A 16,040-nucleotide genomic window follows, 5' to 3' on the forward strand; every position below is an offset into this window, starting at 1 on the left:
CTGTTTTTAGGCACTTTTTTGTGTTTTGCAGCTAAAAGAAAAATGGAAGTTATGAGTCACCAATATAAAACTGTGCATATGCTTCATCTAAATATGCACCAATTGTGTTTGTGCTAAAGCCCTTTTTTTCCATCAAAATTAAAGCAGAAAAAGAAAATCAAAACAACTTGCAACACCAAAGAACCTAATATGTTTCCCAGCAGAGATGTTGCAAATCCTGACTTTCCAGTATTCAGTAATCAATACAGCTCAGAGTAGAAAATTGCCATCTGATGCCTCTAAAAACCGCTGAACACTTCTGAGCCAAAAGAGCATGGGAATAAAGAAGGTTGCAAGGTTAATCACCACGTAATTAGCTAACCATTTTAAACATATAATTATTTAAGACACTATGGTATTAAGAAGTATGGAAACATTATTCAGTTGGGAATTCTCAATAAAAATATTATTTTGCAGAAATCATATCTGGGCTTCATATATTTCAGTCCTAAAATTCAAATTTTAAATAAAAAAAATATTTTTAAGCACTTTGCTCTTTGGTTGTTTCCAAGCCCTCTAAAAAAACACTGAAACAAAACTATCTTAATACTTTAATTGTACCAGTTAAAAGTTCTTTAGAACAAATTCTCAGAAACAGTTACTAACGTTTTCAAAATTTAAAAGTATTCTGCAATATATATGCCTTCTGTTGCTTCAAGCAGTGCGGTAAATAATACAAATGTGTTTTAGCTCGCACAAAGACATTAGCAAGACATCTATCAGACCACAAACAATAGAAATGTAGTGTGATTTTAAATAAATTGGCCTTTACGTGCCTCAGAGAGATGAAGTCCCAAAATGACCCCATGCTTACACCTACCACTGCCGCATAAAGTGAACTTGACTCTTAACCTCACCATCAGTTTGTACGCATTTTCTGGATGGTGTCGTGACCTTCTAATCATCATTACCACAAATCTGTGGGTATGTAGACTTGGATCTGGCCATTCTCTCGCAGAAATGAAAGGAAAAGAATGGATTTACGAGACAGCATGCATGCCCTCAAAGGTGTTTTATGGTTAGACCTATGAGGTCCATTTAGGGTGCGCTGCATGCACAGTCCTGACCACAGGTATCGATCGTCAGCAATGGCTAAAGCGTGACTGACTAGTTAAAGCCCTGCATGTGTCCTCACAGGAAGATAAAAATGAGGCCTTTGTGTGCAATGATCTGTGCGTGGACATGTAGGAGAAGCCACAGAGGAAAAGAAATTACATAAATCTGTTGCTCTTTCAGGAGAAGCGCTGCATCAAGCTACTCTTGGCTGCTTAATGTGGGATTTGTTTTGGAGAGGAAAATTAAAAAGTAAGAGAGAGGAAAGTGCGGTTGCAAGCAGAGGGAAGGGAGATCAATGGTTGGGCCCAGAGGCGGTAAATGAGAGCATCCTGATGCAGAGATGTGCGAATGTCTCCAGGGGTGGGCTTATGTCAGCGTCCTGGTAAATGACCACTCCAGGAACTCCACCTTACTGCCCACCAAAGCACTGGCCTCTCCAGGACTACGCCATCCATCCATTTTCCAAACCTGCTTTATCTTTCTCAGGGTCACAGAGTTGCTGGAGCCTATCACAGTCACGGTTAGGAGAAGGCGGGGTATATACATTGAAGGGCTCAAAAACAAACAACATTCTGTATTAATTGACAAACAAAAATGGGCTAAATTACACAGGAGGTAGCCAAATGGTCTGAACTGAGAATAAAATGATGGTCCAAAATATAATACATCTCCTTGTATTTGAGGCTGCAGCCGTTTTACTTTTCCCAGGGTAACAGAGTCAAGACATACAAAGGTTTGAGCAATGTGCCAGGATTTTTTTTTTCTTTCCAGCGTATCAAACGCTCATTTCTCAGCATGAGGTTGACACAAGAGAAATACTTGGGGCTCAGAATGACATGCTGTGAAGAAAAACATCGGACCACAACCTTGAAAGCAGACTGGCCCAATCAAATGTTTTGACTAAGAGTCTGTCTCTCTCCAGAGCATGTCATCTCTGGTTCCCATGGTGACAGTGGTGGCACCAGCTTGTTGCTATTGTTTATCCATAGAGAAGTTGTAATTGTTGTAATATGTACCTACTTTATGATCCGAACAGCGGTGGTCCCTTATCTGGTAACTGTCTTTTCAGAGGTTGGTTGACTTCTTTGAACCTCCTGATGAAAGTCTTGAATGTTGTTGTATGACCTTGCCATTAGGTTTGATTTGTGATGCCTAAAAATCAAAAAAAGAAAAACAGAACATCTTAAAAAAAGAAAAAAAATCCTCAAATTCAAGTATGAAATAAATGTTTATAAATGTTTCAAGTAAACCTCAAGTTCTTAAGAGTAACTGTGACTCAAATCAAAGTTTTAACTCCCACTCTAATCATTTGATCTATTGTAAAACACTCCTGTCTTTTATTTATATTCATGCAGTTCCTAGGCAAAATAATAATAATAATTAAAAAAAAACTGTCATTTTCTAGGACATAGTTTCTGCAGAGCAGCAGGAGTTCATTAGAAGTTTGAGTTGTGGATGAGATTGTAGCTGCAGGGAAACCACTCTGCACTCATTTCCCATCATCCATTTTTTTAAGTGCTCTCTGCTAGGTTATAGCCCCTCACTCCGCAACCTAACATTACCGGTGCAGCAACAATGTCAAGCAATATTGGAGCTGTCCAGCTGTACAGATGCCAACATACATGGATTTATTTTTCTGCAAGTGAATGGATCAGAATAGAGTAAAGTAGGGGGCTAGTGGCTAGTTGTACATCACACTGCTACATCAAATGCTAAAAACACACAAAAATGATTTTTATCAGCATGGTCTAAATGCCAATCTCTGATATCAAGCTGAATCTAACCAGCAAGAGCCAAACCACAAACACTGCACTTCTACACATCAACAACATGAAATGCACTTTAGCTCTGGACCATATCCAAAGGTTCCGTTTTAAATAAGCCACAAGATGCTTGGATTTGACAATTAGCCATAAAAACAACATTGGGAGTATTTAAGGTGGATGATGTCATATTTTCCAATAGTTTAAATACAACACTTGGTATTATAGTTTAAACCATATTGGTCCAAGAAGCTGTAAAGATAAAGAAAAACCTGCAAAAATAGGCTAGATAGCACAGACTTAACTTTAAGGGTGACACAAAACCTTTTACGTAATCCTGTCCTGAAACCCCCTAACTTCTTACGTGGCGAGTGCCTGTTCATTTCACCTCACAGGGCTCATTAACACAGCCCCATGCCATCATTAAGATATTCACAGTGAAATTAATTGAAAGACGGATTAAAAATAAATTAAGAAAAATGCGTCGCAGAATACCTACATGCACTTCATAAATCAACTGGGCAAGGCCAGGAGCTGGCTCCCCATAATTAACTGCAGACTATTTATTTTATCCTGACGGTATAAATTAGAATTCAGGCGCACAGATTATATTAGGGCTGTCTGCCATGCGGAACTGCTGAGGGGTGCGCGGAATATTTTAAGGATACAAAGAGGAGAACAGAGACGGAGGGAGTGAGAGGGAGACAATACGTCGAAAGACAAACAATATGTAAATGCATACAAAGCAGAGAGATAACATTTGTGTTCCACAGAGAAAGTATTTACTCAGGTACTGCATGAAGAAGCAGGTCACAAGCTAAAGAGCAACAATCCAGCACATGATTAAATGAGCTCTTCTATCGACTTCTTGTCTTTTAGAACAGGATTCAAACTAAGTTGCAAGTTTAACTAACACAAACTGATTAGTACCATATTTTTTTGGAATATAAATCACATTTTTGCACAGTTTGGACAGAGGTTAGACTTATATGTGGTTTTAAATAAATATAGACTCATGTTTTCATTATTTTCCCACCAACAACCACGTGTTTCCCACTAACAGCTGCTTGATGGCGCTGTAGGTGCATTTATCTATCAACAGAAGAAGAAGTGATCTGATCGATCTCCTGAACTTTTTTCTTATTTGCGTCGAGACATTACATTTTTTCCTCTGACTGATGCGGGATGGGAAGTCATTGAATGGGTTACTGACCTGGAAGTCCCGCTAAAATCTCTGTCATTCAGATGCTGCTCCTGCAGTAGAAGGTAAACGGAATTATCTCCTGAACCCAGATCTTTCAATGTCATATTTGTTGAGTTAATGTTAGTATGTAGCAATGAGGCTAAAAACTTTGAACTTTTAACACAACAGGAGTGTCCAGTTTATGAAAACATTTTTGGACAAGCATTGAGCATTTGGCAAGCGTCGAGAAAGAGACGGGAATTTTTATGCTCAAATTCCACCATTACACCAGGCTTGGTGAATTTTTTCAGAAGATATGCACTTTTCTCCCAAAAGTGCGACTTATAGTTCTTTTTTACTATGCATTTTTTGCTACTATGACTTTATAGTCCAAAAAAATACGGTAATAGTGCTGTGACAAGACATCGCCTGGAATATCCCTACTTTCTTTCTTCATTCCTGCTGTATCACAACCTAGACACTTCACCTCCAAACTCAGCCTGAACCTGTTTTAGCACGTCAGCCCAAGACACACTTCCCCCCTACAGACACACTTATGTTTCCCAGCACCTATCTGGGCTCCTCTCTGTGAGCTACAGTTAATGTTAGCCACACACTGCCTCCTCGTGGGCACGCTGCCCAGCCTGGCACAGAGCCAGGCCTTCTCTGCCACTCTGGACTGGCCAAATGCTCCCTCCCTCTCTCCACACTCCAAATTCCCAACGCATCCTTTCATCGGAATGCCCGCGGCCCTCTCCTCCGTCTTTATTCTGCACCACAGCTGAGATCAACACTTTGAAAGTATGCCCTCAAACCAGCCAGAGAAAAATAATGCTACCGCAAGTACTGCCAGGGTACAAATAAAGCACTCGCGCATTTGAATGCTCGGCTATTATGCAATAACTGACAGCAAAAGCATGTGGCCTATAAATAAGGTTACATCAGTGCATTGAAACAGGTATCAGGTGTGTAATAGAAAAATGAGTAAGAGGGATATTATGTGTTGTTTTACATATTTTTATGAATTGGCACAAAAAGTGGAATTCAGTTCTTGCTGTGTGACTGCAGCATGGCTGATATGAAATATCGTTTGCCTGCATTGTCAGTGTTGTTTATGATGGCAGAGGGCTAGGATATGCAAAGTGATGCCAACATTCAAGGAAAAAAATACGACAAATATAAAGCACAATAAAATGTCATGCAAATATAAACCCCAGTGACTTTATGTTTAAGTAAGACAACATTTTACACTACTGATTTATAAAAAAACAACTCTCATGCTTTTATTTTTATAGGGAACAGGAAATGTCTTCAGATTCACTTTTGATCAGACTTTCATTCCTCATCCGTTGTGTGCGTCACAGTTGGGATTTATGGGAGGGTTGTGGCCACAGTAACCAAATTATGTCATTTATCATTAAGAGTACTTTTTTTTTCCTTTGTACTGCACATCTGCAAGAACCCCACTGTGAGAACCTTGCGGGGTAAAACCTGTGCAGAGCAGACCGTGCTGTTTCCAACAGCCGCTCTACATTTAAACCCTGCTGTTAACAGAGTTGGATCTCAGGTTCCTCTGATGAAAAAAAAGTGTTCTTTTAGCTTTGCGTCAACCTGTGTGTGTGGGTGCATAAATGTTTCTCATTAATGTTTTTAAAGTGTGAAGACTTACTCCATTTTTGATCTGTTTTTGGTTTGAGCTTTGTGTAGGATGGGAGGAAAGGCACGAGGTCACGGATGCTCAGATATTTTAATAATATTTTAGCAAAAAAACTCAAAAATGTGTGATTGTCTATGTATAAAAGTATAGATGAACCAGAATTTTACTAGCTAGTGCTTGCACCTAAAAATACAAGATGGCTTTTAAGAGTCATAACACGAAAAACAAGCAGTCTCCTTCTGATGTATAATTTTGTTCCCCTGGTGAGTAAAAAGCCTTGGAGGGGAGTGCATACACAGCAGTCATGTTTGTTAAGATACATGGCTTGAGCTGGTCGCTCTTCACAAGCAAAAGAAGAAAAAAAAAACACTAAATCACCAGCAAAGAAAATAAATATATTCTTATTACCTTTTGCACACTGCATACGCTGAGCACCTTAACATATTGCACAGGCACAGCGTAAATGTGCAGCCCTGCACATGGGTAAAAACATGCCATGAAAAATGACAGTAGGGAGGGGTAACTGCAGACCTGGAATATAATGGTGCAGTGGATCGGAGGAGAAATAATCATACCTCGTGGTGGGGGAATGGGGGATGGGAGGAGCGAGGGGAAGATGAGTCTGTGCCCTGCAGCAGGGAAATGGAGCTTTGCTGCTCCACTGCTTGATTCCTGATTCCCCAATGACACTGCACAAGACCTCTGTTCAGAAACACCACCCCGCATCTTTACTCTACAAACACTTAAAACGGTTAGTCACAGAGCACACGCACAGCTATGCAAAAATGCATGCATGACAAAATATACGACACCAACGTGGCAAATAAACTGGTCAGAATTTTCAGCAGATCCTCTTGATATTCTTGCTGGCTTCTGTCCTTCACCGACTTTTCATTAGAGCATAAACTGAGCCAGCAGTTCCTCCATCAAACTTTAGGTGTCTCTCTTTCACTTTGAATGGCTACAATCTGCTCCCTCACCGACTGGGGATCCTCCACTCCTGAGCTTCCATCTCCACATAATATATACACCATCATTTGAAAATGGCAGCTTTTCGAAAATTCACCTTGATTATCAGACATTAAAAGTGACTTCTTCAGAGCCGAGTGTCTGGCTAGGGGGATGGCTGCAGACAGCAGAACAATGTGGCAGACTTGGTATTAATGCCTGGTTGTGGTGTGCTGGGAGGAGAGAGGAGCCGGCCCTTTGTTCTCTCCTACAGCCAATTATTTTTTACGTGTGCCTCTTTTCACAACAACAAGAGAGAATTTAATTTTAATGCACTCTCTGGAAAGAAGGGGGAAAAAATATCTAGAGAATGAAATGGGGACTAGCATCAGCAGCTGAGTTTATATGCACACATTCCTGTTTGAGGCTAAGATGAATGACAGAGGCAAGAAGCATGACATCAACCAAAACACACACCGCCGCATGAATCCTCTCATGCAATATGCTAAAACACAACAGTTTTTGTCCTAAAGCTTCACTGAGAACACAACTGCACTGCACAAAAAAGGAAAAATTTAAGACAAATAGATTATTTTTTTTGCAAACTAAAATAATGCAAACTTGACAGCAAACAAAAATAGAATTTTTTGAACAAATGACAAAAAAATCCAGATTGTTAGGTATGGGACCAAATGTTTTTTTTTTTTTTTTTTTTTTTTTTAATTGGAAGGGCACTTTATCTTACTGTCATAGAGGCTGTAAAAACCAGCACTGTTCCCACAAGGAGAGTAACACTGCTTGCTAACCTTTTATTAGAGCTGGAACTCTGATATATTCCTCCGCTCAAGGCTTTCATCAGAAACCTGTATCAAAACACATAAACATGTTACGAAAGCTTCTGTAAAAAGCCCATTAACAACTACTTAACGATGACTTTCTAAACTTGTACAATTTAATGAAAATAACAACACTTTCAGTTGATTTTTTTAAACAAAGTTAAACTCTTTTTGTTTAGAGGTTAAAATCATTAAAAAATATGCAATAAAATAGCTAAAAGTCAAAGATGTAGCATCATCTGCTTCACATTTGCATCATTTATAGGGATTTTCAAAACAATGAATCAGTCCAAACTCTTGAAATGTATAAATGGATACAAAGGCACAGACAAAGACAAATGCACACACATGAACACATTCATGCAGACATGCACACAATCACACTCACTACACACGGGCTAAATTAAATTTCAGTCCCTGGGCAGACAACTAAGACGCGTGTGTGTTGGACCTACTCCACAGGCCAGCAAAAGCAATTCTCTGCAGATGGTGAAATTAAAGGGCAGAATCCTTCTTGTTTATGGTTCTCACTCCCTCCGTCTCTCAATCAAATGTTTTATTGGCAATCATTTGCCCCTAAAAGTCATGTTCTTGAGAGGCAACTGGCATGATGATGGCAACTGCTGGACAGACAACACCATTTCACCACGAACCACTCCCAATGATTTACACCTGCACTAGAGGGCAGCAAGAAGCTCTAATTAACCATGTGTTTGCTGCACCTTCTGCGCCAGTCCACTTCTCACTTGAATACTTTGTGTCCTGCATTTCAGTCAGCCTATAGAATGGGTTAAAAATAAAACAATTAATGGCATGTTGGGCTTTGTACAAAAGCTCAGGTTGTTAGTGTGTCCACACAACTTGCTAAAAAACAACAGGAAACTGTGATGCTACAACAGGTAGAATGATATCAATAATAGACTTCCATGTCAAATTTGCTTTAAACGTAGATTGTTGAGGTCTAAACAGGTACCAATGGTTGTAGTCAAGCTGAGAACTCCTTAGTTCAGTCCTGGGTAAGGCAAGGGAAAAAAATCAATTATATTCAATTGTCCCAAATGATTTTGCAAAAGCTGCTTTTATCGTCTCACCAGAAATATTTATTTGAACAGTTTCTCTCTATGTTGAGTTGAATTACTGTATTTTTTGTGCCCATAATTGACTTAAATAATTATTTTTTGAATGTTTATTTTAAGGTAAATAACAAACACATTGATATTAGTGATAAGAATTTTAGAAAAGCACCTGAAGTGCTTCTGCTATGAGCAGGTAAACATCCATACTCCTGTCTACGCATGCACACATCCTTGTTTCCTCTGTATATTGTATCATCGAGGCATCTATTTCTACCTTGCAACCCCCACCCCTCTCTTCTGTTCTCTCCTCTGGTGTCTGCAAGCAGTAATCTGTTTCTGAGCTAGTGCTGCTGGGATTAGGCAGTGACTGAAGATAGGATATATGCGTCATTAAAACAGAGGGCACAGTGTCGCAGGAGGAGAAACAAAGTCAACAAAGGTAAGGCAGGGATGGAGGAAACAAATAACTGAAACCCTCATGTGCCAACACTGAAATGAATGCATATGTGCATGAATAATACAAAAACAAATCACGCAGCGTAAGCTTGGCCAGTATACATGTCTGCCTACGTCAGCGCACACAGATATAATCCTCTTTTCTCACGCACACTATTTCACAAACCTCCTGAGAATAAAAAAAAAAAATCATGGTCTTGCTTTAATGGATGTCTCAGAGAGGAAAGATGCATTAGAGTGAAGGCACTAATGCAAAAGAAAGTAAAGATGCTGTACACATACAACACCACCCAACACTTGGCAACATCAATCTGATGCTATTGCTGGTTCACAATGCTCCAGATGCACCCCACTTTCCCCAGGAAAGTTTAACATATTTATTCTTCATAGCCAGCCATAATAAGTATGGGGGCTAAATTTAACAGCCTGCAAAGTGACTGATGAAACAAAGAAACTATACTTTCCTCTTGACTGCCTGCACTTTTATCAGATAGGCAGGTTCTTTTAGCACCTTTTTCTAGCCTCATTATCGAACCACATAAATGTGATCACCTTTTGTTTTCAGTAAATTTCCGGTGAAACATGTCAATGAAAACGTAAGGTGTTGCTAAATGTGTTTAACATGCCACATTTAAGAGTTGTAAGTTACCACCTTTAGTTCATCAAGAAGACTTCTGACCAACAGGTTATTAACTTTTTGAACAGTTCAATAAGCAATTAATAGAATCTCCACAGATGAGTCGTTGCAGATCACCTGATAAGCTGGCAAAAGTTATATAGAAAAAGACAAAAAAAAAAATAATGTAAACCTTTGCTTCAGTGGTACCAAATTTCAGGCACAGAACCTCTCCAGTAAAGCAAACGAAAAAGACAAAAAGGTCAAAAAGATCCAATGAAAATTGTGTTTTTGACATGTTCTTGTAGCATTTGTCTCATGATGGACAGATGGAAAGATTAAAATCAAGAGCAGATGGAAAAACGCTATGTGAAAAAGCTTGTAGCAGAGAGGTAGGTACAGTCAGCAGACTGAAAGCTCCCTGCTCTGCTCTATTCCGATGCATCAACTTGCAGACAAATAGATCCATGTAAGTCTTTGTTTTCCTCAACTGAGCAGGAATCTGATTCAAAACTGTATGATTGGATGGCTCCAATATTTTTCACCATTTTGTTGCCCCGGTAATGTTAGGTTGGGGTTGTGAGGGGCTATAAGCTACTGGGAGACAGTGTAAACAAAGGGATGATGGGAAATGAGTACAGACTTACCCCACACCACCCGTCCCGCTTACAACTCAGAGGAAAATTTCTGATGAACTCCTGCTGCTCTGCAGAAAATATGTCCAAGAAAACAACAAGGTTTTTCTCAATTTATTTGGGCTAAAAACTGCATAATCATAGTTAAAAGGCCACTGAGAACGCTTGGAAAATGGATGAAAAGATGAGTGGAGTGAGACTTGATGATAAAGGCATTCTTTGTGGCTGAAGACAAATTCAGAAATCTTGCTTCTGTAAATATTTTTCCTCTTTCTGGATGGTGCTTTTCTAAGCATTTGTACTGGTTGAACTCTGCACACTTCAGGTGGGACAAAAAACAGACCTGTTTTCAATTAACAAAAGAAACTTTGAGTTAATTATGGCATTAAAAACAGATAGTAGTAACATGCTTGATTCAACTATTGGAGTGTCTTCTTTTAGGAAACTTTTTTTTTCTAAAATTGGCTTTCAAAAAATCCAAAATGTTATAATCGAGTAGAATAAAACATTAAAGGAATCTGAAGGCTGTTCAGCAATAAATGACAAAAGCACACGTCTTAATAAAGGACACCAGCAATCCCTTGTCCCTTGAATACCATTGTATCCAATTCTCTTATTCAACAACAGCACTTGAGTGATTCCTTACCTTGGGAATATGATACATTAAATAAAAAAATAATGTCAAATATGAATTGTTAACTTTGCATAGACTTACCAATAAGGCCCACCCATGTATGACTGCACCATAATTTCTTTGTGCCCAAATTTCACCTTAGCTTCAGGTCTCATTGGTGGCATGTCCAAACAACTTCCTGTAGAGACAATTTAATCATGAATCAAGACAAATTAACATTCTAAATTGACATGATAATCATATTTTTATTAAAGAACACCCAATCAAACAAAACAAAGCAAAAGTTTTAAAGGGGCCATACTATAATATTTAAGCCTTATGGAATAATCTATATCAAAATAAATGATCATATATTACCTTTGGAACACTAAAAAAACAAATTATTTTGTTCGTTTTTTTCTACCTGGAAGAAAAACAACTCAATCTCTGAGGCCCCGCCTTTCACTCCATGAGGGTGCCACCCACTTCATGATGTCCTCATAGAGTCGTCCTTGTCAGCATGTCACCTACGGAAAAAAAAAAAAAATATATATATATATATATATATATATATATATATATATATACATATATATATATATATATATTAATATTAATGTACATACTGTCTAGCTTGGACGTTTATCACCAAAGTTTGGCACAGGCAGAATGGTGATGACGAGCTGATCACCACTAGCTTGAGCTGCTAGCTTTGCGGAGAAAGTGTATCTGTTAGCCTGGGGGCGGAGCAGACTCTTCCTGAGAAGGGCTGTCTCACCTCGTGACATCAGCACGTGGGAACCTGCTTGTTTTCGTGGGTATGGGAGGGGCTGCTGTTGAGAGTGCAGGTTTTTAGAGGATTACTTTTAAATGCATGAAAGGATCAAAATACAGCTATGTGGTTCTTTATAGTGAGGAATGACTTAAAAACTAAAAATTTTTTTTGTTTTTGTTTACCAAAACACTTGGTTTATTTCTTACACCCATTTCTTGGAATATTTCTGATGGGATATATTTTTGGGCTACTTGTTGGAGCAATACTACTTTTTGGGGGGTTACATGGTTTCATTTTAACCCAATTTTTGTCTTTTACTTGAGATCTATACTTTTTTTCTTGTGTTAAAATAACAGCCCACCTCTGTGTTAAAACACAACCCAACCGGTGTTATTTTTAACTATAGATGTTTTAGTGTTAAAGGGGATGGGCCTGTCCACAAACACTCATAACACAACAAACATACCTAGTGAAATCACATTTTTTTGTTACACATAAGACACATTATCTCACACACAGACACTCATAAAAGCAAAACCATATATTCTTCTTAGACAAATACAAATATCTTGTTCATGCAAGAATGAGGAGGCACCTATCTCCAGATGAGTGTTTGTTTACTGCAGTGGCCAATGATGTCACTGAATGTAGTTCAGGCAAGTTGTATTAACCCTTGTGCTTTCTTATTGGGTCCAGAAGACCCAACCCCTATATTGATGTGCAATTCCTCCCACGACAAAGATGGACAAAGGTGGTCAGGATTTCATGTCTGCAACGGAAGATGGTACTACCATTGATGACTGATGTTAAATCTCTTGAAAAAAATTGCAAACAATAAAGGAAAGATCTTTATAACAGCAAAAACTTGAATAAAGAGATAAGTTGGGACTGAATCTCCTGAAAGCAGTATGACACTATTGACACCAAACACAGTAAAATTGCTGATTTAACCATTTTTTTGCTGCAGAATGTAGAATATTATGGACAAAACAACAGGAGTTCACACCTTGATCAAGAATTTCACAAACTTTGGAAACTTGCAAAAATAAGTTAAATGTCCAGTTGAATATATATATATATATATATATATATATATATATATATATATATATATATATAAATTGTGCCAAAAATCGGTTTACATTTAAAAAAAATTCTGGGTTAGGGTTAGATTTTTAAGGTTTTTACAGCAAAAGGATTTATGCTCATAACAGAGTTATCCAAGAAGACATTTCAACTTCAAAAACTATCTTTGCTTTTTGTAATTCATATAAAGGAGACACTTATGAAGACTTTTTTTACATATCAGTTTGCTGTGTTGATTTAGAAAGAAACAATGCCCTGAATCTACCAGACCCCTCTCCTTAGACTGTAAAACATGAACACCATACAAGAGTCAAGTGACCTGTGGAAGCCATTTCTTTGTTCACAGTTGCCTTCTCTGTATGGTTGGTCTTTTCTGACCCTGCCTCTGTACCATTATGCATGAAAATTGGGCATTTGTGCAGAGATGTGATGGTCATTATCCATGGTGGTGAATTTTTACTGTAGACTGACCTGAGGGCTCCACTGGCTTACACTCCATTAGTGCTTCAATCTCTGCTTCCGTCTGTGCCACACAATCATTATCAGAACCTATTGAAGAAAAGAAGACAAGAAAACCACTCATATAAATTCTTTTTATCTTTTATCATTATATCTTTAAGCAAGCCCTAAAACTTTCTTTTTTTCAAAGCGCATAGTAAAAGTTGGCCCAAGGAGCCTTGAACAATGCCTTTAGTTGTGCTCCTTTGAGCTTGGACAGTTGGGAATCCTTTCAGGGCATTTTCCTCAGCTTCCATACTGTACACCTTTTCTCTGCCCTTCTCTTCTTCTCATCCACGATTTTTTTCTTATGTAGTGGGAAAAAAAATCAGTATTTCTGTTTGTCTATCTTTTTTTCTGTTTTCTTAGTGGTGCAGTTACTGACTTATTGTATTTAATAACAGATTTTTTCTGATTGTCTCTTCCCTTCTCTTCTATTGCTTTTTTTTTTTTACTAACCTGGCTCTTTTTGAAACAACAAATATTCCAGCATCTTTGTTTTTGTCTGTCTTCTTCCATTTATTCATTCGTTATCTTCAACATTTCTGTGTGTGGTTGCAGCAGTTTCAGCCAGTAACACCAGACCTCCCTCTCCCTGGTTGTAGTCATGGAGTATAAGCTCTACTTCACTGAGCTCTGCAGGAATGGCTGAGCTATGCACCCAATCTCTAAGAAGGATCTCAACCACCCAATGAAGGAATCTCATTTCAGAAGCCTGTGTTAGTGATCCTAACTGCTTGTTCACAACCCATAGCTCATAACCATAGGTGAGAGGAGGAACTTAGATTGACTGGTGAATTGGGAGCTTTGCCCTCTGACTCAACTTTTGCATTCACCACAGCAGATTGGTCTGCAGATCTGCACAATCTGCCTATCTATCACCACTCTCTTATTCCATCACTTGGGAACAAAATACCCAGATACTTCTACTCCTCCACCAGTGGAACTGACTAATTATACACCTAAAAGAGGCATTCTATCTTTACCCAACCTAGGACCATGCTTCTCAGGCTTGGAAGTGTTGATTCTTATACTGGGAGCTTCACTGTCAGCTGCAAACCAATCTACTGAGAACTTGAGTTTGTGGCTTGGAGGAGCCAAAAGGACCACTCCATTTGCAAACAGCAGAGGTGGGATTCTAGGGATCCCAAAGCTTAACCATTCCTCCGCTTGACTAAAACAATACATTTTGCCCATAAACATTATGAACAGAGTCTTCTGTTCTTAACATATAGTTATTTCATTGTTGTAGTTATTCACTGAGTGTATCTTGCTCTACAACAAATGTTTTAATATTTTTGGTGATTGGCTGTTCTGTTCTGTCCTCTCAGATCTCAGTGGACCGTGACAACAGATGACCGACCTTCCCAAGTTTGGTTTTGGAGAAGTGTTCTTCCTTTAGTTCCATTTAGAAAGAGTTTTCCTCTCCAGTCATTGTTTGCTTTCGTAGCATAAGACTCTAATGTAGTCTGCTGGCCACTTATATCACAAACTGCTTTAGGACAGTAAAATTAGTCTAGTCTTCTAAGAGAAACCATAGCTGAATATAACAGTCTTAAAGGGGCCATACCATGAAAAAAACATTTTTTTGAGCTTTTAAGTGTATTACGCCATTCAATCTTCACTACAGAGAACCCCAAAGCGGTATTTTGATTCGTTCACACATTTCTTAATAATCCTCTAAAAACCTGCGCTCTCAACAGCAGCCCCTCCCATACCCACAAAAACAAGTGGGTCCTCACAATCGGACGTCACAGAGTGAGACAGCTCCTTTCAGGAAGTTTCTGCTCTGCTAGCACCCACCCAATTTCTCCACAGAGCTAGCGGTGATCAGCAAAAAACTTTCATGTTAGAAACAGAATACCATATGTCTTCCAACTGTGTCCTGTATTCCCTTTTAGCTCAAACAGTTGTTCGTTACTTTAGACACGGGACCTCTTTAAGACCCCCCACCCCCCACCCTGGTCAGGCACAGTCGTGCAGACACCGTGTATATTTGTGTTGTGAACCAGTGTAGCCAATGGCCGAGCCTACTAAAGCCAGATACATGGTATGTGCATCCATCTTTGAAAAAATTTGGATGATTACTTCTGTGGTAGAAACGAAGAAGGAAAGGCGCTAGGATGACGTCATGAAATGCTTGGCAGCCACACGCAGCAACTGGTGGAGATTCAGGAATTGAGTCGTTTTACTTCCAGGTAGGAAAAAACTCATGAAAAATAACTCATATTTAATAAATAATTTGTTTTTTTAGTGTGCCAAAGGTAATATATGATCATATATATGAATATAGTTCACTTTGAAAGGCTTAAGAAAACCATGATATGGCCAATGTAAATGCTTTGAATATAACAACCTCTTCTTATTTAGCTTGGTTTGATGTTTCTTGCTTTTTGAATAATTGCTGACTTAACCTTGGTTGGGGATTTGCACTTTATCAACTGAATTTAATACACAATTTCAAAATAAAGACACAACATGTTTACAAATTTTCGTAAACATAAAAATAAAAACTAATGCTTCTCCAAATTTGTAAAGATAAAAAAGATATTTAAATGTTTTATAAGATTAGAACAAACATATTCACTGATATATTCAAAGACCCTTTTTTTGGTTTTGTAAACAATTTTGGTCTATTTTAACCATTCTTGTAAAATTAAGGAGACCAACTTACAAGCAAAGAGCGCAAAGTCACATCTGCATGGGCACCTTGTGACTGGATTGAGGAGGACCTGGTTGCAGACAAGATGGCGGCTGAAAATCATTAGCTGGTAGGAAGTCCGGAACCAGAACCTCCCTCCCC

The 16,040-nt window shown here is 38.6% G+C and overlaps 1 long non-coding RNA gene across 3 annotated transcripts in view; it reads right to left on the reverse strand.

Moving 5' to 3' along the window:
• Positions 1-16,040, reverse strand: part of LOC112161202 — a 57,093-nt gene that overhangs the window by 37,899 nt on the left and 3,154 nt on the right. For 2 of the 3 annotated variants that reach the window (XR_002921813.2, XR_002921811.2), the window contains exons 3-6: positions 13,211-13,288; positions 11,303-11,405; positions 10,981-11,077; positions 2,116-2,247 (exon numbers count right to left, since the gene is read on the reverse strand). This is a non-coding gene — a long non-coding RNA (uncharacterized LOC112161202). Of the gene's footprint in view, positions 1-1,177; positions 2,248-10,980; positions 11,078-11,302; positions 11,406-13,210; positions 13,289-16,040 lie in introns of those variants that run through there. The other variant, XR_002921812.2, reaches the window with a different exon arrangement.

Source organism: Oryzias melastigma, linkage group LG3, assembly GCF_002922805.2.
Source record: "Oryzias melastigma strain HK-1 linkage group LG3, ASM292280v2, whole genome shotgun sequence".
NCBI lineage: Eukaryota > Metazoa > Chordata > Actinopteri > Beloniformes > Adrianichthyidae > Oryzias > Oryzias melastigma.